This window comes from Charadrius vociferus, unplaced genomic scaffold, assembly GCF_000708025.1.
Source record: "Charadrius vociferus isolate BGI_N301 unplaced genomic scaffold, ASM70802v2 scaffold190, whole genome shotgun sequence".
NCBI lineage: Eukaryota > Metazoa > Chordata > Aves > Charadriiformes > Charadriidae > Charadrius > Charadrius vociferus.
The window spans coordinates 3,361,753-3,386,247 of NW_009646608.1; positions in this window are offsets into that span (position 1 = coordinate 3,361,753).

Consider the following 24,495-nt stretch of genomic DNA (forward strand, 5'->3'; position numbering starts at 1 on the left):
TTGGAGTTGTGGAACAGGGCTTGTTCCCCATGATGACCTGTTTTCCTTAATAACCATACAAAAAATCCTTGCTCATTCCAATGATGCCATGCTCAGTGGAGTTCCACCAAATAGCAAGGGCTTGTAATCTCAGGTATCTTAGCAACAACACAGTGCCCTACCAGAAACTGGACCGTTCTGAAAATCAGTTTCAAGGAAAATATTCATCAAGAAGGAACTGATGCCAGAAGATATCTTTCCTGGAAAAAGAATGGAAAGAGGACAGATATACTCTCTTTTGGGTGGAATTCCAACTTGCACAAAAAACAGTTTTCTGCAGTGTCTGACCCAGTCATCATGGCTATCTTAAAAAAGTAAAAGCAAATAGGAAATTTAAAATATATGCTACATCCTGCTTTCAAGTTAAAAAATGGTACTTTTTTGAAAAACTAGTGAAGTCCTGTTTCATTTCTTGTTGGAAAGGGGAAAATAGTCTTTATTTCAAATCGGTTGAAAAGAGCAAAAGGTAAAGTGACAGAACAGAGAGGGTTAGATACACTTCCCTTTACACAGAGATAAATGCATTGAAAAACTTTAACCAAGACACTTCTGGCAAGGTTTCTTGCTTGAATTGAAAATGCATGTTCTATTTAAAAAGTTTAGGCAAGGAAGTTTTGACTGAGAGCAGTATTCACACACCTTTTAAAAACTGCTACAAGCTGAACATGTAATTCCAAATCCCTCTGGAAAAGTCCTATAAAATTATTATCAAATAAATAGAATTGTGTAATAATGACAGGAAACCATCTGTGAAATTGACTGGAGAATTAGTTCCCTGATAGCAAATGCAGACAGCAAGGCAAAAAGTGCTGTAGAAGTTTGTCCCCTCCAAAATGTGAATATTTTTAATCATTCAGTGAAAGATTTCTTTCTTTCTAGTAGATTAAAGTGTGAAGAGTCTCTGCACCAAAACTGTGTGCTGAATTCCTTATAATATTTAAAGAAGAAAACCAATCCAGACCATAACAGTGATGGCTTCTTTCTTATTCAAGTGCTGGTAACAGAGTATTATTTGAATGCTGAGATCGCTGATGTGCTTGCTAAAGAATGCTATTGCATGGCAGTTTGTAACATGGACACCTGTTTCACCCATTCCCCCATTTTTTCCAACAACTGATTCATTTTGTTCCAGCCAGTGGTTAGCCACCACATGACAGCATGTGCCTTGCAAGTGGCATAGGCCAGGTTTGAACCAACGATCTACAGCTCACCTAAAATAAACGACTCTGATGGCCTAATGCTACCAACAGGGAGTCGCTGCAGGGTCTGAAGTGGAGATAGATTTCTTCATGTCTCAAACAAGCACAAGATCAGATGCTACTCTGCAGAGCACAGGCAATGGGAACTATCAGGCACGCAGCTTTATTGCGACAGTTGGTCCCTTCAGATTGCAACGGAAAACAAGGTTTCTAATACAAATTCGTGTGAACTTTCCCTCCCTCCTGTTCCCTCCTTTGGCCTTGCAGAGCCTTTTGGCCATTTCAAGTTAGAACCTTAGGGTTTAATTATTAGTATGACAAGCAGAGCTTTCACAGAGGTGAAGGGGGAGTGCAGGGGTGAAGTGGCTGGAGACATCCTGCCTCAATAGGGCACAGGCAGCAATAACGCTTTCCCGCGTTTCTCAGCTTAGCTGACTACATTTTCACAAAACAGCTGGCTGGGGGCCCAGGTGGCCCACAGTCCTGATCATACCCTCAATTTCCCAGCTCTCTTTGGAGGGTGCAAAGCTGCTTTTGGGCCAGGGGCCCCACTGTGATGTGGATATAGGAATACTTACATCATATGCAATAACACTGTAGGGAGCAATAGGTAGATTTTTATGTGCGTACATCCATGTGTACGCACACACGTGCTCCCTGGGGCAGAAACCTCTCTAAGTTCTTTTGACCTCTTAGTGCACCTTTTCGTTTTGATCCTTTCTAAGTCCAAGACTTATGCTTTAGGTTTTGGCACAAGACGAGAAACAAAATAATCAACATCATTAGTAGGCAACTCTCCCCTGTGTCCCCTATCCCCATGCCATTTACATGCTACTTGCCCTTGTAATATTACTGTATGTATCAGACAAAACCCCACTATTGCACTGCCTTGAACAGGAAAATGTTTTCAACTCCCCTACGCGTTCTTGCCTAGTTCATGGCTTGATTTAATTTTACAAGGCAAGAGCTGGAACAATTATCTGATTCTTCATGTACAGCAGGCTTTCAGTGGTCATTTCTGAAGTTTTACTGGTTCGTAACCTCTGTAATCAGAAGACCCAGTTAAAAAAAAAGAAACTAAGTGAACAGGCAGGAATCTGTTCATATTATCCCTTCCTAGCTGTCCAGGCTTTCATCCTCTTTTCTCCCACACATGCCCTTATTGCTCTGCTACTCACCCACCAATGAGGGTCTGTCAATGGCAGTGAGAGGTCAACATCAAAGCACTTTTACAGCTAGCAGCTTGCAGCTAATGCTGGCATTATGGAGAGAAATAGAGAGAGAGAGAGAAGCATAGGGATTGAATGAATGGCCCTCTCATATAGAAAGAGACCGAAGAATAGAACAAAACCTCCTATTCTCCCACTCTTTATAATACTCCTGGGCCGAGTGTGCGTATGTGGTACACAGCTGAGTTTGAACTGCATTAGCACTCTTTCAGTTTACAAACAAGAGGCCTAATTTAGAAGAAAAATCTCCTATCTGATTATTTCTTTGTGTTCACCCATGTGGTAAAAAATGTCTGTACAGACAAGGGAGGGGGGCTATAGAGGTGGCTTACTAACTTCTTTGGCTGTATCATGATTGTGAAGGGCAATTGGGAGATCATTATTCATCTGTAATTTTCAGACTCAAGGAAAAAAGTATTAAAACAGTCCCTCAAAAAAAATATTTCAATATGGATTACTATTTTTCTGAAGAAGGAGACGGAAAGACTGTGGGTCAGTCCCACGCTAAATGTATGAACGACGCTAGTCTTATCCCCTGCCCACACAAAAACCCAGGAATTATTTTTGTCCCGTGCAATTGACATTGAGATTGGATGTCTTCCTATAAAGATGCTGTGGCATCACAATTCGATGAAATTACTGCCTCATGCTAGGTAGATAATTGTAATCATCTCTCCTGGCTCACCAATCTATAATTCTGTTGGCGGGGGAGGGGATTCAAAGCTTGTATGACTGCGAAGTTGTTACCCAGAGACTCTAGCAGCAGGCTTAGGGATGAATATTGTTTCCAGGATTGACAATGAGTATTATTGGGTTTTTATCCCTTCTCTGGAGTCTGGGACATACCATCCTTCTAGCATCACCTGGGGATATTATTTAACAAATTTCCTGCTCCTATGGGGAAATTAAGCTTTGGCAACATCTTTGATCTCTCCTGCACTTTTCTAGTGACAAATCAAAGTTACAGTATTTATCCTTTACTACACACCTTACTCTTGTAATAAGGGAGCCTCAGGAAAAAAGGTGCAATAAGGAGTTAGACTTATTTCACATCTCTGCAGACTATACTGTTCCTAAAAGACTGAATGTGATCTGCTTGAAATGGTCAAGTGAAGACTTATAGGGCCTTTGGGGAAGAGAGAGGCAGCTTTGAAAGAAATACTGGGAAGAAGGTCATTTGGGTTCTCACTTCTACTAATGCCTGAGGTTGTCGCAACTGCCATTGAAGCCGACAGCTGGATACACCATCACCATACATCAATGCAGTGTAACACCTCCAGATCCAAATTCTCTCCAAATCAGGGATTTCTGACAGCAAGAGCTGGTTCATATGCGTGCCTAAACAAACTACTTTTACATCCATAACTGGAACTTATGTCTGCCCATGCAGTAGATATCTATAAATGCACCCTAGCTGAAACAGTCTTTACTCTGCAGATTTACATCAGGGGTAGCTACAGGGATACAAAAAGAAGGGAAACAAATGAAAAATCTTAGTGACACCATGGTTTTCCTCCTTCAATTCAGGATGCGGAGATCACAGAATGGCTGGAAAAGTTCACAAGCGATAGATACTGAAAAAAACCTGATCTTGGAAACTAACTTGAAGAAAGTATCAGTGATCTTGGAAAACAGCTGGGTTGGTTTAGGGGAGTCTGTTTACTGAGGGATTTAAACTGCCTATGTTTTCAGAGACAGACCCTCCAAGTTTGACATGTGATAAATACTAAGACTTGCCTTTCAAGCATAAATATCATAGACATCTTAACCATGCTAGTATTCACTACTCACTGCTAAAAAAATTCACTACGAGACAAAAAAACCCCAAACTGTAGCATAAATATGCCTGTGGCATGTAACTCCAGGATGCCTTGATGCCTTGAATGCCTTTTGAATACTAATGCTTTTCTATTTCATTACAGATTTTTTCATGTTGAGTTTTGTAAGTATTACTTTATAGACTTTTGAATCAGAAATCGCCTTAATCAGTATTAGATAAATCCATTAAATTTTTCCCCTGTATCTTCTCACAGGACAATATGTAACAGGGTACTCCTCTTGCACAAAGGCCTCTGTTTTTTTATATTGTTCAAGACAATGAATGTGCTTAGCTTGTTATATACTGATTTACTTTAAACAGAAAGCACTTTCAGTAACCTCAGAGAACTGTGTTCCAACCATGTTGGGTAAAAGCAAGAACAGCAAGTCCAGAAATCAATGAATGAAAGACTGCTGGATCAAAATTGGTGTTAATTGGTGGATGAAAGAATGACAACACAGGATCTCCCACCTACCCTTTCTGGGAGTGCAAAACACCTGTCCTCTAGGCTATGAACTAAAAAGGGCTGAAAGGATTAATTATATTACTGTCCTCTGGGGGTAACTGTATTGGGTCTTGGAGCTCAGTAGAAGGAAAGCAGATAAAGGATATCATCATCATTATTACTACTACTGTTTTGCACACTCAATCGAGGCCAAGCCTGACTATATAAATCTAATTGTTTAAAGTCTTTGCCATGTCATTGATCTGTTTTGAAAATCCACACAGGAGCAGCAGTTTAAGCAAGAAGCCAGTATGCCAACCCAAAACTTTTATTTATCTTCTTGAATATGACTGTGATGGTTCATTAGTTAGTGCACGTTCATAACTATAGACTGTTTCAGACAGAAAATAAGGACATAAATATTTAACCTTTGAAAAGGAACTCATTTACTGGAAATCCAACTTTATGAACTAAGGTTATAAATAACTCTGATGTACTGCAATCAGCATAGTATAATGAGATCACATGAATGGCTGAGTTGTCTTTAACCTTTGATTGTTTAAAAGTGCAGATATTCATTTGTACGAAAGATTAGCGATGATGAACACTGAAATGAAGCTGAGTATCATCAGGCACAGGCTTGTATAGAATACGTCCCTGAAGTGAAAGTAGTCCCCTCCCTTCCAGTGTCTAGCCCCAAGATTTCTTTCATTCACGGTAATTCAGTTGTAGTCTGTCAAAACACTGAAAGGGACATATATTTCAAATTTATCTGTAGGGATTTTCTAATGCTTGAACAGGGCTTTTTCACTTTGCCAAAAGATATCTCCTGAGAGAGGTCTGTTCATGTTACACACTTTTTAAGCAATTGTATTTAAATGCCATGTGTAAAATACATTTTTTAAGTATATTCTCCCACACAAAAATATCTGCTGCATAATAGATGCATATTAGCGCCATACACGGAGAAAATTCAAAAGTTTCACTTTCACAGAGTCGTTCCTTGACATTGTTCTTGCAAATCCAATTCTCTGGCAAAAGGTGCCTGTCAGTAACTGTGGAAGGATAACTCTTACTGGTATTTTTTGGTTAATCAATTGTTTAAGGAGATGATTTAAAGATGGTTACATTGCAATGTTTCATAGTAATGGATAGCACTTCCAGCCTTCTGAAGACTTCCAAGCCATCCCTGGATTAAATCTTACAACAGGTGGGACTTCACATGTACCAGTGAAGTAAGCCACTTACTCCTGTATAATTATACCCTTAATAAATGCAGAAGTTGAATCATAGGATAGTTACGTAACCCGTCCAAACACTGCAGAAGACAACAGTGCAAAAAGACTAAAGATAGTAAATGTCCCAAACATGGTCTTCAATGAGAAGGCACACAGGGTCATGCATTCCAAATATTGCCACTTTGCACAGCTTTACTTCTCTTGATCTGAAAGCATTTGCTAATTTTGCAGGCTACTGCAATATAGCCTACTGACCAATTTCATGAAATAACCACATTTTCAAAATTACTGATTTTTTTGCGTGAAAATAAGCAACTCTACCACCCCAAAATACAAAACACAGCAAAAAATTGAGAGATACACAAAACACTCTTGACCAATCATTCTTTTATACAAAAGATATGAAGATGGCTTTTTTTGTCTCTTGTTCTGCTCACTTTCCTTAATACTTTGTGCTCAGGATTTGAACCCTGTTCTTGAGAGATGCAAAGCTTTTTCAGTATTTAAGGATATTAAAACTAGCCAGTGCACGCTGCAAACATTGAATTTTTTGTCCATTAGGAACATCTGCCTATTCCAGGAGGGATATCAGAAAACATGTCCAGGCAGAAACACAAATTGAGAAAACGTCTGTGGCAGCATATGAAATAACCACAACAGGATAAATAATAAAATATTTACCATGACACAGTAAGTCTCCCTCACCAGGGCAGCCTAGGGCAGCCTCTCCAACAACATACTTCCAGCATTAAGTCATGGAAGTGGTGTCAGAAAATGGTTTATTGTAAATTACGGCCTGGATTGCCGTATATCCACTACACCTCCAGGAATCTGAACTCTGAAGTCATTTAGAGGTAGGGTTACATCTAGAAGAAAGGATATCTTCCCTGGGAGATAAAACAATACAGCACTTCTATGTTTTACAGATGTAGTGAGAGGAAAAGAACATTGGATAAGGACATCAAGCTGGGGGAAACTTTTCTAAAACCAGAAAGCTTTTCCAGAAAAGCCAATTAAAAAGGTTTGTTTCTTGAGCATTAATACTAACCCTGCCCTTATTTGGCATTTAAACTGTAATACAGAGTCTGTTTCTGATTTTAATTTCATCTGCTTTTATCACTTTGATTGAGATATGCAAAATCTTTGCCATCTATTTGATCACCACGGTTCGTGCTATAGCTTGCACAGAACATGCCAGCTTGAATAACATCAATAAACATAGTTAAATGACACAACCACTTCTGTAGCAGTATTCCATTACTCTGAATACCTTTCCCAGGACTTTCTTCTTCTTCTGATTGCAGAATTTGGGGCACCCAAAATAGCAACTATTCCTAATGTTTATCTGAATTGCCTCAGCAGCAGTGCCCCACCAGTGTTACATCTGAACAGAGTGAAAGGCCGCATCCATTTAAGGGTAGATAAATTAATGCCACAGAGCAGCGAGAGCCAAATTAGCATTTTCAAAGCTAGAAATTTTCATGTTCTTTTAAAAAAAGAGAAGGCCAATTGTCTTACCCTGAGAGGGGGATTTCATTCACAAGTATACTTCTCTCCCCCTCTTTTTTCAAGTCTTCTTAACTTTGATAAAGCTGATGACTGACTGAAGAAGTAAAAAGTCCCATACTTATCCTTAAATACACCTCTAAATATTAAGTGGCACCCCTGTGGCACAGTTGTATATCATTGCCCTCTCTTACAGTATACATGGAAAGATGGAGTGATTTCTTCAAAATTACACAGGCTATTGGCATCAAAACTTTTAGACAAATCCAAAATTGCCATATTAAGCTGCACCCCATTTTTCTGGAACAAAGCCACTATGCATAATTTTCCTGGATGAAATAAATTACAAGTAAATAAAAACTGAATGAATGAGGGAAGAGAAGCCTAAATATTAAACTACATGTGTTGGAAGAGAATACAACTTTTTGGCTGATTCCACCATGTCTATAAATTACAGCATAACGTAATGTATCATGTCTCAGATACAAGAACAGCATTGAAAAGAATAATTTAGTTTCTTATACACAGTTAATGATGAATTACCATTTACATGTTTCATCATTCACTAGTACATATGGCTATAATTCAGAAATCGTGACAGTACAAAATCTATTACTCTAACAAAAGATTTGTATCAGACAATTATCTTGATGGTTCCGTGTCTTGTTTTTGGAGTAGCAGTGTATTCAAAGAGCTATGTAAGTTATCTGCCAGCTCTGGAAGTTCTTAGGATACCAGTGAGCCTCCCTCCTCAATCGTAAAATGTAGAAGAAAAACTAATGTTATTTTTATGTGTAACTTAAGAATGCTCACATTCCCCTTTCCCTCTGTTCAGAAAGGCTGCAGTAAACCACTCATCTAGCCTATTCTTTCTTTTCTTTTAAGAAGATTCCATGGGCTGCATTTTTACCTGCGCTTTTCTTCAACTTTTATGTGTTATACAGTCAGGTTCTGAGGACCTGGCAATTCTCTGCATGAAGTAACCAACCTGTTTTTCCAAAAGCGTATTACTTTGTGATGTTACAAACTGGACTCTGAAAGGTCATTAATTCACGATTTAATGTTGTATGGACTAGCAATTTTTTATTCCCCATACTTTACATATAACTATAAACCAAAAGAAGACTTCAAATTAACTCTTTAATCCCTGAATATGATGCATATATTCAAAAAGGCTCATCTCAAAAGCCATTTATTTCAGTAGAATACAAGTAAATAAATATATTATATACCATAGGGACATAGAATAAAGCCGTGAAATATTCTAATCCTGAATTAACTATTGACTCATTGTGCAAGCTTTCCCATGCCATTTAGCCTCCATAAATCTAGCTATGAGACTTCAATGAACACAAAACAAATTATACCCAAATCCAACTGGGCCTATCTGGTTTCTGTCATGGTTTGACATCACCTGCTTCATTTTATAGCTCAACTTGCATTAGCAATCCATATCCAAACTCATGCAATCTCATCTGTGCTACAAAGTCCACAGAGAGAAGACCCATCTCTTTATGTAGGTTTTTCAATAACTCTATGAAGCTCTTCCTGGGCATAAATTTTCCTTTAATACATCTCAATATTTTGATCCTCTACCCTGCTCCATTACAAAGAGATGTATTTTTGAATGTGGTCTCAATGTCCATTTAGTCAAAAACTTTTCACTTCTTGGACAAAGTATGAGAATCAAATGTATTTATCGACATTGTCTCTTTTATTTCCAGTGTCTTATCTAAGAAGTTTTCTGTGAGTCTGTCAGATTCCTTGATTAAATCATACGCCTCAGCTTTGAGCCTGTTTTCCCCTCAGTTGACATCTCGCCCTAAATACAAGCTTCTGCTTAGGGCTACCTCTTCCTCATTCAACCTGTCAATCCTAAATTTATCAAAACCTGAGATGTGGATATCCTTTTAACCTATTTATCCACATTAGATAATTCTTGACTTCTCCCCAGGGAATATTTCTGGGAAGCTTTCCACTCTTTTGTCTGCTTATTAGGCTTCAAGGTTGTCAAATTTATGCAATTCATTTGTACTTCTGACTTTCATTTCTTTCAAGAAATGCCAATTCATTTGTTGAGTTCCAGCTCAGTTAAGACAATGTTCACAGGATTCAAAAGCTCTCCTGCACAGAGTACTGAGGCTCCATCTGTGAAGAGAGTTTGGTAGTTCTTTCCTGTTGCTGAAGATTCCGCCTTTCCAACACAGGTTGACTCCCTTCTGACTTATGCTTGATTTTATTTCCCTTATTGTACCTTACCACTTTCAACAGATTGACAGCCAGCTGATGATGGGTGAATTGGAACCTTTGTAAATGCCTAGATCTGGAGACACAATCTCTACAGTCTTGGCCACAATTTAATACTTAGAAAAGCACATTAAAACATCAGGTGGGCATGAATACAGCCATTGGAGTCAGACCACCATAGTTGAAAAAAAGGGTGAAATTACTCTCCTTTTACTGTTTGTAAACACAGTGGGAAGAGACACAGAAAGGTTTGACCATCGTCCCCCTCTCCCCTGTTATCATTGCTTTTCTGCTCTGCCATTGGAAACAGAATGATAACCTTGGATTAAGCCATCCCCCAATTCAAATCCAAACTGGATCCAGTTCGGGTCTCAGCCTACCTATCAAATATGCACAGATACAATTAGTAATGCTACTGAATATGATTTAACAAGATTTTTCCATTAGACAATGTTACAGAGTGAAATCAGTGAAGAAGGGGTGCATTTACCTAAAGAGTATGCTGGTTCTGAGAATATCACATGCATTGCATCAGGAATAAATCTGTACACAGGTGTTTTGCCACAAAAGTTTTCTTTCCTGTCTGGAGCCCTATCAGTCTTTCATATAGCATATTACATTCCCAGGATACGTCAATGTGTCACACTGTAAAAATAATCCCAAAAGAACCTAATCTGTAAAGTTCACTTTTATACACACATGGGGGTGGAGGTGGGGGGAAGAGCTTTTTGGAGTCATACAATTTAACATGTAACTGTACCTTTCTGATCTGGACTTGCATACAGAGCTACGATAAGCAGTTCAAACAAGCTATTTGTACACAAGCTATTGTTTACAGTGCCTGTTAAAGTGCTGTTTAATTGTTATTTACGTTTTATCAATATACTAACTATGGAGCAAAGTAGGATGTTACAAGAAAGTGAGCAGGAAAATAGGATTAGAAAGTAAAGCCCGGACTCAGAAAAAGGTTACAGCCCGTTATGTGATCGGCAGTCATGGTCATGTGCTGCGTTAGCCCTGGGCACTCTGGTAAAGAGCACACACGTACACAGTTATCTCAGATCAGCAGCAGTAACTTGTAAAATCCGAGTCTTAATTCCCAAACAAATATGTCCATCATGCTAAATGGAAGTAGGTATGTGCCAGTTCACTTCTGTGATTTTAAAAATTCATTTGAAAGACTAAAAATAGCTTCTAGAATACATTAAAAAAATGTGTTTCTATGTTGTTCTTCGTGACACCCGTTACTTCACTTGCAAGAATGTTGCAAGACCGTCCATCTTTAGGAGATTATAGACCACAGAAAACACATGGGGAAGACTGATTCTCTTTACATGAAGGCTTCTCTGCATCCATCTGGCAATATAAATAAAGCTCACTAGTGAGGATAGATGACACTCAACTCCAGGCCCTTTACACTGCTAGACTGGCACAAAGCAAGAAACCAGTGTCTAGTGTTTGCCTGACAAGAAGCAAATCTATTTTTGTTTATAAAACCTCGTGGTAGATCGTTAGAATAAAAAAAAAAAACAACCCCCCAGATACTGATGCCTATTGGAGGAAAGCGAGCTGAAATAGCGCTGAAGACTGTTGAATCTTCCAGGACATTAATAACCAAGAACCACTAGAAATAACCATGGTAACAAACAGTAGCTAAGTACAGTACAATCACTCTGATTACCATAGAATTAGCACAAAACAAATGTTTATTTTTCCTAAATACGTGTATTATGATGATGATGATAATGTTAGTAACTACCCCAAATTACAGAGTATTTGCCCAAAATGCCAATGGCATTGCATTAAATGCTTTGCTCTGCACTTGTTTTCAGACTTGCTTGTAGTAATTTGTGTAAGAAGTGTATTTATAACAGATTCTTTCCTCACTCTTTCTCCCACCCCGTCCCCCCTCCCTGACTCTCTACCAGCTCCACTAATTTGAACATCAGTCGGATTCATTGATCACTTCACAGCTGACCGCAACACTTTTCTGACATTAGTCATCGCACCATTAACCTTTTCATAAGGCTCTCACCTAGTAGGCATCACAGGCTTGATTTTAATTTACACTCAGGCATTGTGTACTCAGAGAATTATACTATAATAAATGAAAATATGAATTTAAACCAATAGACTATATGCAGGGTTAGGTTTAAGCGCATTGTGGGGAAAAAAGGGACTATGTTAAATGAAGTAGAAATGTTGGTAGTGCAATGGGAGGGACTTCTGTTTGCTTTTCGTGAGCCACGGTTGTCTAATCCCACTTCTTGTCTTAATGCATCCTGCAAATGATTCTAGGATGCTATCTGATTCCTCTGCGGAGCTTATCTCACTTCCACTGAGCCATTGCTCATGCTTGCTGGATCCTGGTAAGCACGTCTGGGAAGTTAAAATGGCAAAATGTCCTAGTCACTGTTTTGGCTGGGCTGGTTTATCTCCCCGAATGAATACAGCACCAGTCAAACAAATACTAGGAATGACGGGCTAAGCTGTGAGATTAAATCACATCTTAGGCTAAGATACTGGTCTTTACCATTTAGTTAATTCCTACACATATCCCTGGACACTTGGTGTTGTTGCCTAAGTATTGCTATATTTTAAATCAAGATCTGCTCCCTGAACACTGAAAGGAAAATAAATTATTCTTTTAAGGCAAGTTCTCTGATCCAGCTGAGACCTAGCACCATGATTTTGCTGATACACCCAAGAGGAAGCAAGGATGGGAAGGAGCACATGGTGACAGAAGAAAGGAGGAACTTTGTAAGCCATCTTTCTTGCTGGAGGAGTATTTTGGAACTGCCCCCTTACAGTCCTCCCCTAAACATATCCTTTGAAAATGACTTAAACTTCAATATAAGAAAAATATTCTTTTAATTTACTTCTTATTAAGAAAAAATATTCTTTTTCAGAGGTAGTGGGAGTTGTGGGGACAACAAAGAAATTCTAGTAACATGGGTCTACTGGTTTATCAGTATACTAGGGCTGGTGTAACAATTAATGTTTTTTCTTGTAAGTATGTTGGATGGTCCCATTACATTGCCAAGTGCAAAGAAATCCCCACTAGGAAAGAATCCAGCCCAAAGCCACATGTGGTTCTGCCAACTGGGACAATGAACACCAGATCAAGCAGGGATTGACACTGAAAGGATCCTGAAAGTAAAACTAGAGAACTGATGCAAAGCTGTTGAGCCTGGCAACTAAGATCTAGAATGAAATTGTCACACTGATTGACAGACATTCGACAGACCTGATCCCCTTGTCACATTCACCTTATGTCAGTGGAACTGCATTAACTAAAATATAATGCCTACAAATTTATGCTGGTGCCAGTGAGAACAGGGAAAAAAAAGCAAAACAAAACAGGTTTTATACGCACAGCCTAAGGAAACGGTCAGTTGGTGTAAGTGTCTGAAACTGCTGGAGTTAACAGAGCTAGTCTGGTTTACACCATCTGAGAGTATTTTACATGTGTACATATGGACATTACACAGCATATATTCTATAGTTTTCATTATTCAGTACACATTTCTCTGCAACAAAAGTACATATGTACATATACAGGCCCATACATAAGCAGATAAGAGTCCCATCATTAGACACATCCACTGTATGTATTAAGATTCCCAGAAAGTTGAAGTTAAAATCTAGTCACAGACTATCAGGCTCACATCAATGTGAGCCGTAATGACAGCTGGCACTCGGCTGTTTTCAAAACCCCCTTTTACAGTATACAGCACCATGCTTCGACACGCGATTGAAGTAATTAGCTGCCGAGCGGCTGAACGTACCCCGCAGAGCACTGGTGTCTCGTCTGACACATCTGGGCACAGAAAGTAATTGAAACAGCTGCTTCTACCCATATGGCAGCAAAAGCTGGTGGTAGAGAGCCTGCTGGCTAGGCTGTACCAACCTCAGACAAATTAGCCATCATTAATCCCAGAATCTGACCAGCATACACACAACCACTAATCAAGACATCTGGGGGAGGGGTGCTGAGTGGGAGGGGGAAGGAGGACTGCCAGGGAAGAAAGGGGCCATTTAAGATTATTCTTAATGGCAAAAAAAGTGTGGGGGAAAAAACACCACAAACTAATACTTTTTTAAGGAAAAAAAAAAAAAAAAAAAAGCAGACCACCACAGCACCCCCTCACCAACACTTTTCTCAATCAGCCTGTCTAGGTGGCTTCGCCCACGATGTTCATTAGAGGGCTGCTAAAATAGCAGCACTGCTTTCTGAAAGTGTCATACTGATGATATATGCACATGTCTGGCATCACACAAAGATTATTAATAGCAGCGTGTAAGCTAAGAACCTGGAGTATTTGTACATTGTGGTGAACGCAGCAGTGAAGCTAAGGCTGTGGGTGAGAGCTGGACCTACCCTTGTATGTAGGTACCTGATGTGCACCCTCCTGTTCTGCAGGGCTAAGCGTGGGACAAGCAGACACGCGTGGGGTGTTCCCTTTCACACCGGTAATACTATTCTTGGCTCTGGACTTTGTCACCTGCAGTGAAGCTGTGCAAAACAATGTAGCTTTTCTTGGCTTTGTAAAATCCAGCTTGCAAGAGGAAGGACAGGGAAAACTTACACCTCATAACCACAGAAACAGAGACATGTAAGCAAGCAGTTTGTTTTGGGAGGAATGGATCCTATGAAGCCTGCAGTACTGTCTCTCATGTTTGGATAACTTTGTCTCTAATAAGATGCGAGATGTAATCTGAGTTTTTCCTGTTGCTGAGGTATTTATGCTGTCCCTCTGGAATCCCTGCAGCCTCTTTTTAATAGCTGAACTTACAACGCAGCCTTCATCTTCAGAAAGTTCACTGTTTTGGAGGTTTTTTCACTACCCATCCACTTGTGTTTCCCAAACTTACAGGAACACAGCACCCAAGATCTCTCCCTGATATCAAATGTCAAATGGTTGAAATTTACCAGCTGATTTGAGAGTTACTGAGGGAACAGGCAGCTTGCTAACTGCATACACCACACTGCTTCGGACACAACACTAAAAGACCTCTGAATGATGCCAAGTGTGTATACATTAGCATTTTTGTTGGTTTCAGGAGTGTGCTTCTGATTAATCCTCCTTACTGTGCTTTGGCTTGTATTGCAGAATGGTCTGGGCTGCTTTAGACTGATCCATTCCTCTTGGATGAATCTAAAGCAGAAGATACATGCCGCGAGTGCACCTACTGCACTCCAGCTGCTAATGGGACTACAAAGAGCCAAGCCAAAAACAGCCCCTCAAAACCAGTATAGTGCGGATGCCAAGTCCTTGCTGTTTTGCTTGACAAACCCACTCGTACCAGACCACTTGCTAACACACATGTCATCTCCAACAGCATAACACTCTGGTGGTGTAATAGCATGAGCACAATTGTGTGTAGCACTCTGCTGTTACTGTGTTTACTCTGAGGGACTGAAAGACACTGCCACTTACTCACAAACCGGTTATATGCTATGAGCAAGCTCTTGGCACCACTGCTCTTCTGTTTTTGTTTTAGCTGTTCTCTCCACTGCTTTGGTGGTACAAAGTGGGATCCCTTGCATGTGGCCCTACCGTGTCCAAGCAGCAGCACATTCCAAATACTTTGGGGATAAATCTCTTCCACTCCTAGACAAATAGTACTGCTGTTTACTACGTTCCTACTCCCAGCTCCCAACTCTTCAACTTTCAGGCCCAGAAATATAAGAGAGGTTATTTTGCAGGGTGGGGAAATACCACAATCAGGGAGAGGAGATTATAATCAGTGAATTGCATTGTACCGACACACCTTGCAGACTTGGAAAGCAGGCTCTGTCTGGCCCCACTAGCACTTCATTATGATCTTAATGCTGCACACCTCACTTTGCCCATCAGGGATGAAGAGTTTAAAACCACCTATGTCTTGCAGTAGAAGGAGGGATTCTGCCTGGATGCTCCAAGAAAATTAAGTAAGAGCTGTGAGGTTATCTGGTGTTAGTGAGCTCTCTCCTCTGTGCACATCTTGCCATGTCTCTCCAAGCCTGACCGTTCTTTGAAATCTGCTTTGTGAAGTGACTATAATTCCTTACACAGATTTGGAAAAACTGGGTGCTTCTATGAAATAAGTAAACATGCAGTATCTTACCCCATTTGGAAATTAATTCTTACTGATACGCTGTTTTATGATTGTTGGGATGAAAGATGCCATTTAAGTGCAAAAGTTTGTATTGCATCACACCACTTTACAGCTTCACTGCAGGCTCATCTAAAGGAAGATGAGCTACAAGACAGCAATTGCACTGGTAATTAACAGAGTAAAAGAAATTACAGAAAGCATATGAATGGCAAACATGATGTCTTTAAAAGTGTTTTCTCAAATGTTACTCTCTCCAGTAACTCGCTGTGGTTCCCTTGACATCCTATGCCTGGTTTATTTGTTGTTTAAACAAACCTATGTTACATAAGAAAAGTTTCTGTCTGGAAAGCTCTCCTGACAGCACATGTCCAGCACATTGGAAAAAACAGTACAAGCAACATGACAATTTTGGCTGCTTGTAGTGTCAATGCACTGGTTCTGTCTTGCCTGGCTTCTAACACACTGCTAAAGACATACAGCTTTGTGGGATGCGCCTGGTTAGAAGTAGTGAGAGGAGAGCGAGGTGGCCCCTTGTGATTTGTTTACGAGAGTGTTGCTTCCGTCAATCTACGTCTGTGAGAGTTGGAAGTATGGTGTTAATGCTTCCCTTGACAGATGGATCAGGTAACATTGCCAAAACATCTCCCTCCCTTTCAGTCATTCCACAGCTTCTGGATCCTGAAGGCAGATGTAAGCTGTGTCTTCTACTGGGGCATCTGCAATGTGGTCTTTTCTTTGGTTACAAATTCACTTTTTTTTTATTTATTTATTGCTTGGCTGGCAGGTTAAGCCGCTCTTTATTATCAAGAAGGCTGTAAGAAGAGTCACAGGCTGCAATTTTTCTTCCAAATGCTGCTGGCTGTTTGCTCTCCAAGAATTTCCTTTATTCTATGCAGTTTTATTTCCTTAGTTGGGCATTACAAATATTCTGCAATAATTTTATTTCACCAGTCTAAAATTGTGTTTTCCAAGGACCATATGGAACATTTTCTTTCATTTTTTCAGGACTACTTCACAAGCTTTTCCAGATATACATTTTCTTTTATGATTCTATGATTAGCATCACTATGCACTAGTTGATCCACTACTGAAACACTTGGAGTGGTGGCCAGTTCACTAACTCCCTATCAAATATCTTGATACAGCACTTCCCATGGGATACATCCTAAACTAAGTGAGGAAATGACTCACTGATTATCAGGCCTTACAGTTTGACTTGAAGTAAATGAGATTTCTGTAATTTGGTAATCAGAACAATAAAAAAAAAAAAACAAACCACAGAACAAAAACCCTAAGAGGAAAATTAACAATGCATTGTGAATTGAACAGTTCAAATAGTTTCAAATGTTGGGACTAGTATTCAGATATTTAACTTTTTTGGAGGATCATTTGCAGTTCAAACAAGTTGATAACACTGAAAAAAAATTAACTACATGTTATTATCAATGTGAGTCTATAATCTTTCATGAGGAAGTTTTGCTGAAAACTTCTTCCCCTTTGAGAAAGGGATTTGGATGAAATGAATAGAAGTCGGTGCAGCAACAGAGCAAAACATAATTTGATTGCTATAATCCCAAAGCCTGTGGAAAACACAAATAAGTGAAATGACACAGTCAGGCCAGTGGGAGATAAGGTGATGCTATGAAAACTACCCTGAGGGAAGTTCACTATGGCTGACTCAGCTAAGTGATGAGTAAGCTACGGAGTACTTTGCAAAGAAGTTTAACAAAATTTAGGGAATTTTGGAGAACTTCCCTGACAGGGGAATCTTTTAGCCTGTTGGAACATCTCTGAAGATTAAGTTCAGTTCTTTGAGACATTTAAAATCTGACTTTAAAAATAGCCCAAACCTTGATAGGAAACAGGGTTCTAGCTATGGAACAAACCTGAAATTGGAAAGAAACGGCACATTTACACTGATTTTGCCTCTTTAAATCCGGTCATTGAGAAGGGTCACAGGTTGGTTCAGAAAAAGGAAGGTCTTTTGCGTTTTCTGTGGGAGCTGGACACTCCACTTATCAACTCACACATTACTTATCTGTGTATTCTTTTGAAAAAAAGTGGAAGAGCATTTTTTCCTGGCCAAAATTTGAGACAGGAAATGTGTGTTTCTTCTTTTAAAGGAGGGAATTTTGGGAAGTATGGATTTGAATGGTTATCTTTTAGCAGTGACAATAAATACTCTGCATATGTGAGCACCTGCAGGGCTGCATTGGCAAACATTTAACAAAGGGACCTCTTCCTCCTCCCCCTGACCTTTGTCCACTGCTATATTTATGAAACTAATTACATTTTTGAACAAGAGGATCACTGTTTTCCTTCCAATTCCCTTCCCAATTTGAGCCCCAGGCGTATGTACCACACTGCACAATTAAAACAGTTAGCACAACACCTGGATTACAACTCTGCAGTCAATCAGGGGCCATGTGTTATACTATTCTACATCAAACCCTAGCCATGCATATATTCTCTCACATAAATGCACACCCCCCAACAGAGATTTTGAAAGCCTATGTGCTTTATTTCTTTATATAAGTAGCAGTTACACAAACTAAGATTTCTCTGCTGAGCTGTAGCAGACAATGGCCTGAAACGTTCAGGTTTCATACAGATTTTCTTTCAGATATTTATGAAAAAATAATTCAATTTGAAACATCTGCAGTTCTTCATATGAGACCTATCCTGAGGGCACGTTCTACCTGTGCCTGCAGCTTCCTGCTGGACCACAACAGGTTATGAATTAATTATTAATCTACATCTTGTATGTGTGTGCATGCATGAAGGGTTGCATGTGTTACCAGTCTGCCCATAGAAAATACACACTTCATTCAGATGTTCTAAGTCATCCACAATGTCTGTTTCCTACCTCTGTTAAAAGTTTGTAGATAGAGTTAGTTCTATGGAATTGACGTTTTAGACTGTATTTGTAATGAATATATTAGAGAGGCTCTAAATTATTTTTGAAGAACATTTCGTGAATAGAACGACCTTCAATATTTTATTAAAATAGTTGTGAGTGCATTTTCAAATAGTTCCTTGCTAAACAATTATATTTATCAGCATTTCACACCAAGACACCATCACGTTTTTAGTATTATTCAAAACATTGAGCAAAAGGATGAGGGCCAGCTCCACAGAGCTGACAATTTCAGAAGGCTTTCTTTTTGAAGGAAGCTCTACAGCTTCTGAGAACACAAGTTAATTCACATGAATGACTCCTGCTCAGTAGGGTGCTGTTCCAGCTCTCCAAAACTTGCATGGCAACTTTTTAGTCTTGAACAGACCATATTCATTCTCAACCCTAACTGCTGAGGATGTTATGATATTCTCTAGAATGTCTATGGTCCCAGCAGCTCAAATCACTTCAACCGTAAAGTTACAACCCCACCCGAGAGAGAGACAGCGGGATTGTGACACCATTCATCTTTCCTGCCGAGTAGTTTTACCCCAAACTGTGTTTCTTTTATTTAATTCACGCTCTGCCTTCCCCTGACCCTCAAGCTTCATCACTTTTTCTGTTGGGCTTTCATGGGTTTTTTTTGTTTTTTGGGTTTTTTTTTTTTCATTTTTAAAGAATTCTAAAAGAATGTTTTTAATTATAATTTGAGGAAGAAAATATATGATATTGTTGGAGACCCCCTTGGAGCATTCTCAGGGTGGTTTGCTTATAAATCAAATTATTGAGGGCTTAATTGTGCAACCCTTCTGTCTTGCAAGCCCTTACTCATCTGAGTAAGTTCAGGGAGACTTCCCAGTGGGTAAGTGCTCACTAACATGTGTGCACAATCTGGCATTACATGAATATCACTCTCACATATTTTGTGGCCCAGTGTATTTCCAGTATTTGCAGTGTGTTAGATACAGTTTAATGGTAAACATCTGTTAAAAATGATTTATCAACATTATGGGCCAGTTTCTAACATCCTCACTCAGAGTGGTACCTAACTCCTCGAGGAGTCCCTTTTAAAGGAGAAGGAATCACACACTGGAACACATCAGAATCTGGCCCTAGAAAGCTCAAGTCTGCTGAACACTTTGGCCTAGTCCACCAAAATATTTAAACACAAACTTAATTTTAAGCACTACATATATGCCCTGCATCTCTCTCTCTCCCCTCAACAATGAAAGCACTTAAAAAATTCAAAGTAGTAAACGTGGTTTGGGGACATTTCTGTGGCCTTCGCCTTGCAGGGTGCTGATTTTGAGAGCGATATTAGCATCTAATTAGAGTTAAGTGAGTGCATAAGGTTTTTTTTAATTGTCTCAGTCACCAGCACCTTGCAGGATTGACCCCACCCAGAAGAAACAATTTTAAAACATACTCATCACCCAGAAGTTCAGCCAGCAGTAATTCAGTTTTTTACTTATTGTTCTTAAATATATCATATGTAGACATTTGGCATAAGACAAACAAACTCTGCAGCTTGGGAAATGCCTTTATCAAAGTGGGTAGAAAAGTTTTTCTTAAGAAAACTTATATATACATATACTAAGTATGTGTATATACAATGGATATGTATAAATCCACATACTAATATTTCTTTCCTGTATCTCAGCAAAGAAATCAAGAACTTGTTTGCTCCTAACCCTACACCAATTTCAGAAAAACAGATATAGTCTACTAGACCCCATATGCCTTCTGAATAATTTAGGTATTTCTTCTTACACAGTTGGCTGTACAAGCAACTGCTCTCATGCCTATGGATTTATGGAAGCCCCCCACTTTCCCACTGAATATTAACAGAGAAAATTAAATATGGGCAAAAACAAGAAAAAGGAGACTAACACTTATGTCAGCGATCACCCAGCAAGCTCACTGAAACGACCAGCAGTAATCTCAGTCTATCTTTCTGTTAGTTTATAGGTTAATGTCCCATGCGTACCCTTTCCTGTGCAATTACTACTTGATTTCACAGGGTACGATTAACGGAACAAGTCTCTGGAAGTCAGGCATACACATTCGCTTGTTATAGAGAATACACTTGATAAGATGCTCTGTAATAACAGACCTATGCAGCCCCCAACAAAATACAGCAAGACATGTAAGAAAAAAATTGAAAATTTAACTTTTAGTGGTAGTGACTGCATGTACAGCCTGCAGCAGTCTCATCTGTCTGACCTTGCTTTGTGAACTACAAATGACCTCACTGAAAAACAACAGAGACCTTTTCTTGCTCTAGGCTGTCTCTTGATTGTATCTCTTCCTTCAGGTTACTGTAACTGCTCTTTTCCAGGGGTTGGGAAGAAAAAAAAAAAAAAAAAAAGAGAGAGAAGCAGAGTAGAAACACTTGTTGAAGACCCAAAGGCCCCCCAGGCCTGCTTCTTCCTCAGTTCTACCATCACTCTATTAATAACGGACAACGTTTTCATTAAACGATGCACTTTCCCGCTCCAGGATAGACTTGAGTTTTCTGTACTGATCATTATAAGAGTCCCAGGAGGGCTCCTACAACCACACTGTCTTCACAACAGAGACAAGAACTATCTGTTCCTACACAAACCATACGCTATACTGATCCCAAGAGTGAAAGAGACCTAATAACCCACAAGTGAAAAAGGTACGGAGCCTAGTTATCAAATTCCATCCTGTAGGATAAAAGCATCCCCCATTCAAACTTCTCATATAAGGTCTTTGTGGATAAAAGACTTCTCCCAGCTGCCCCTGAATGGCAGGAAGCCGTTTCTCATGCATTGCAATTACCCTTGTTTTATTTTACTTTAAATAGAAAAAACCTCCCTAATCCTATTAGATTTTTTCAGCTCTAGGTTAGTTGTTGCATTTAGGAAACAGTCTTCAGTTTAATACTTGGAGCAGTGACTTTTAAATAGGCGCAAATTATTGCTTTTTTCTATGATTTTTCTCTCCCCCTTAAATAGGATTATTGATATACGTTTAACCCTATGTTAGGAAGGCCATTATGTTGTGCAAGGGGCTGTACAAACACATATGGTGATACCACCCACTGTGGTCAAAGAAGTTTGCAGTCTAAGGAGATGCTGCATGGTAACTGCATCAGAAACAGAACACAGTTATCACCTTTCCCATTCTGAATAACATTCTCAGTACACCCTCTTCAAAAGGTAAATGAAATACTATTTGCATTTTCAAAGACTCCCCTGTATTCTTAATCTTTTCCTATGAAAATCGGATGAAGAAACTAAAGAGATCAATAATTTAAACACAGACATAAACAAGCTATCATGAATAACAGACCACAGGGAATTTCTCAAAGTGCTGCCTTGGAGCACTTGCAATAAAGCATTAGAAAAAACATTTATGTCTGGAATATTACCTAAAATCTGGCTAGGATATAACCAGATACCAACCAAAGATATTTGAATTAGCACTGCTAGTATCACTTAAATTCACAGCCTAACAGAAGTTCTCACGGGCATAATCCCACTGGAAAAATCATGAAAATTTTACAACTCAAAACTTCGTACTTGCCAAAAAGATGGCCACTGAAAATGTTCCATTAGCATCAGGAAACAGATTATGTTGCCACTGCTACAGTTAATAATGCTGCATGGCATGCCAAGTCCATGGGCACGGCTAGTCAAGCATAGTGAAATGAAGCTTCATTTTTTGGGTAGTCACCTTGAGACAGATTTTCAGAGTAAGCTGTTCCACTCTAGTATCAGCTAAAAAACTTGTAAGCCCTTGAAAAATATGTTCCCTGTTTAGTTGCATCTTCCAAGTCATGGAATAATGATCCAGACAGCAGCTGCAGAGAACTTCCTACCAGGTAGCGCACCAGCAGCAAATACATACACCTTCCATCCCTGACAACCATCTTTTATAAAGTCCCAGTCTACACAAAGTACATACTCTAGATTTTTAAATGTCAGTATGCCTTAGAAATCTATATGACAAACTTTTGCCTAAAAATCAATTCTGAGTTATGATTTGATTAGCAGAAAATTGCTATCACATTTGTTTCTACATTTGTCTACCTCATGTCCTTTTCATTCATAGGCTGGCCGATTTAAGCTTTCTTTAAAAACTCCCCAAGAAAGTCTGTGACATTAAAATGTCCTTTGATGCTCTTTCACTAAGCAGTGAATATTAACAGTTATGGTGACCCTGTTCCCTAATGTGTCTCTGTTGGATCAATAGCAGTTAAGTGCCACTGTTTTACAATTAAAAAGGGGATCATTTTAAATTTAAAAGCTCATAGCTAATTTTCTTCTTGGCACTTAATAGCATAATTCATTTTTGAAAAACCACATAGGGAGAGCATATACTTTATTCTTTGTCGGCAGCCTTATTGGGGCTAGTTTTAGTACTCATTGTTGCATTATGTATAATTTACAGCAATGCCCAGTCAAGTCCTCCATGTGGCAAGAAGTGTCACATTGCTCCTAAATATGAGTTTGATCCACAGGCAAGAAGTAGAGAAAGAACCTGCTGGTTTTATACCTCAGGGAACATTTTTTGGATACGTGTTTTGTCGTAAATCATTTTCCGTGTTTTATTGCTGCACCTTCTTGTTAGACAAGGCCTCAGATTTTTGTAGACTGAGAAGTTTGTGCTCTGCTCAAAGAAGCCAACATGTAGGCAGAAGTTTCTGAAGTCTGGGCAATCCAGTATTGTGTGCAAAATAATACACACTGAGTAATACAGCACTGCATTTCATACCTGTCAAAAAAGCACTCCATCTTCATTATTTCATCCTTAAAGGGTTTGTTTGTTTGTTTTTTTAATTATTATTTTTTATTTTGCAGTTGGGAAAACCAAACAGAAGAATTAATGAAAAACCTACTGCCTTTTCCCCAAGTCCTCCACAGGTATTTCGAGCTGAAGCACTCCCACTATGGAAGTAGTAGCTAAGTGCATGCCTGCACATTGTCTAGGTTTCAGCCTTTTATTGCCATTATCCAGCCAAAGCACATGAACAATCTTTCTCTGTTTAGATCACGTCCTACAGCTGCATCAAAGTAGCAGCTTATTTGTGCGGAGACAGAAGTTAAGAGGGAATGGTGAGGTTTCCAGTGAGTAGAAGCTTTCCTATCTTCAATGTTTCTGCCCATAGAGTCCTAAGTATACTGGAAGTGAGAAGGGGGAGACAGAGTTGTCTTCATTCTTCCAAATTATGCAAAGCCTCTAGAGAGGACTGGACTAGTCTTGGGAAGCAGGCGGTTTCCAATATAGACACAGAAAGATGGTTTGCAGTCAGGGGCTTTTGACTAATGCACTTTCAAAGGCTACAGCAAACCTTTTGTCCAATGATCTTGAAGGAATTGAGCTCAATGAGCAAGGTTAGGGATGGGATATGAACTGTGGCTTTTCCATCTTTGTAAAGCATGCCAAAAGTCCACGCTGCAACTCAAAGCTCAGGCAACGCAGTTCTGTCTGAATTGAGACCAGGAACGTTGGCACATTAGTATAGAACAATTAATCTATCTACCTATTATTTATTTCTCCTGGAATAGGGCCATTGTACTTTGACCTGGGTTTATTGCCACACTTACACAGGCAGTCAACTCTTTGACTACAAACACAATCCAGTAAAGCAACAGAAAGCATACTTTAGTTAAACTAGACTAAGTGCAAATCCATGGTTGCAGCATAGTTGTGCAAGTATCTGCAAATCCACAATAATGCTGCTCATTTCCCATTCTGAGCTGGAGAATGCAGTGTCTGGTGCTGATTCCTATGAGTTCTGAAGGA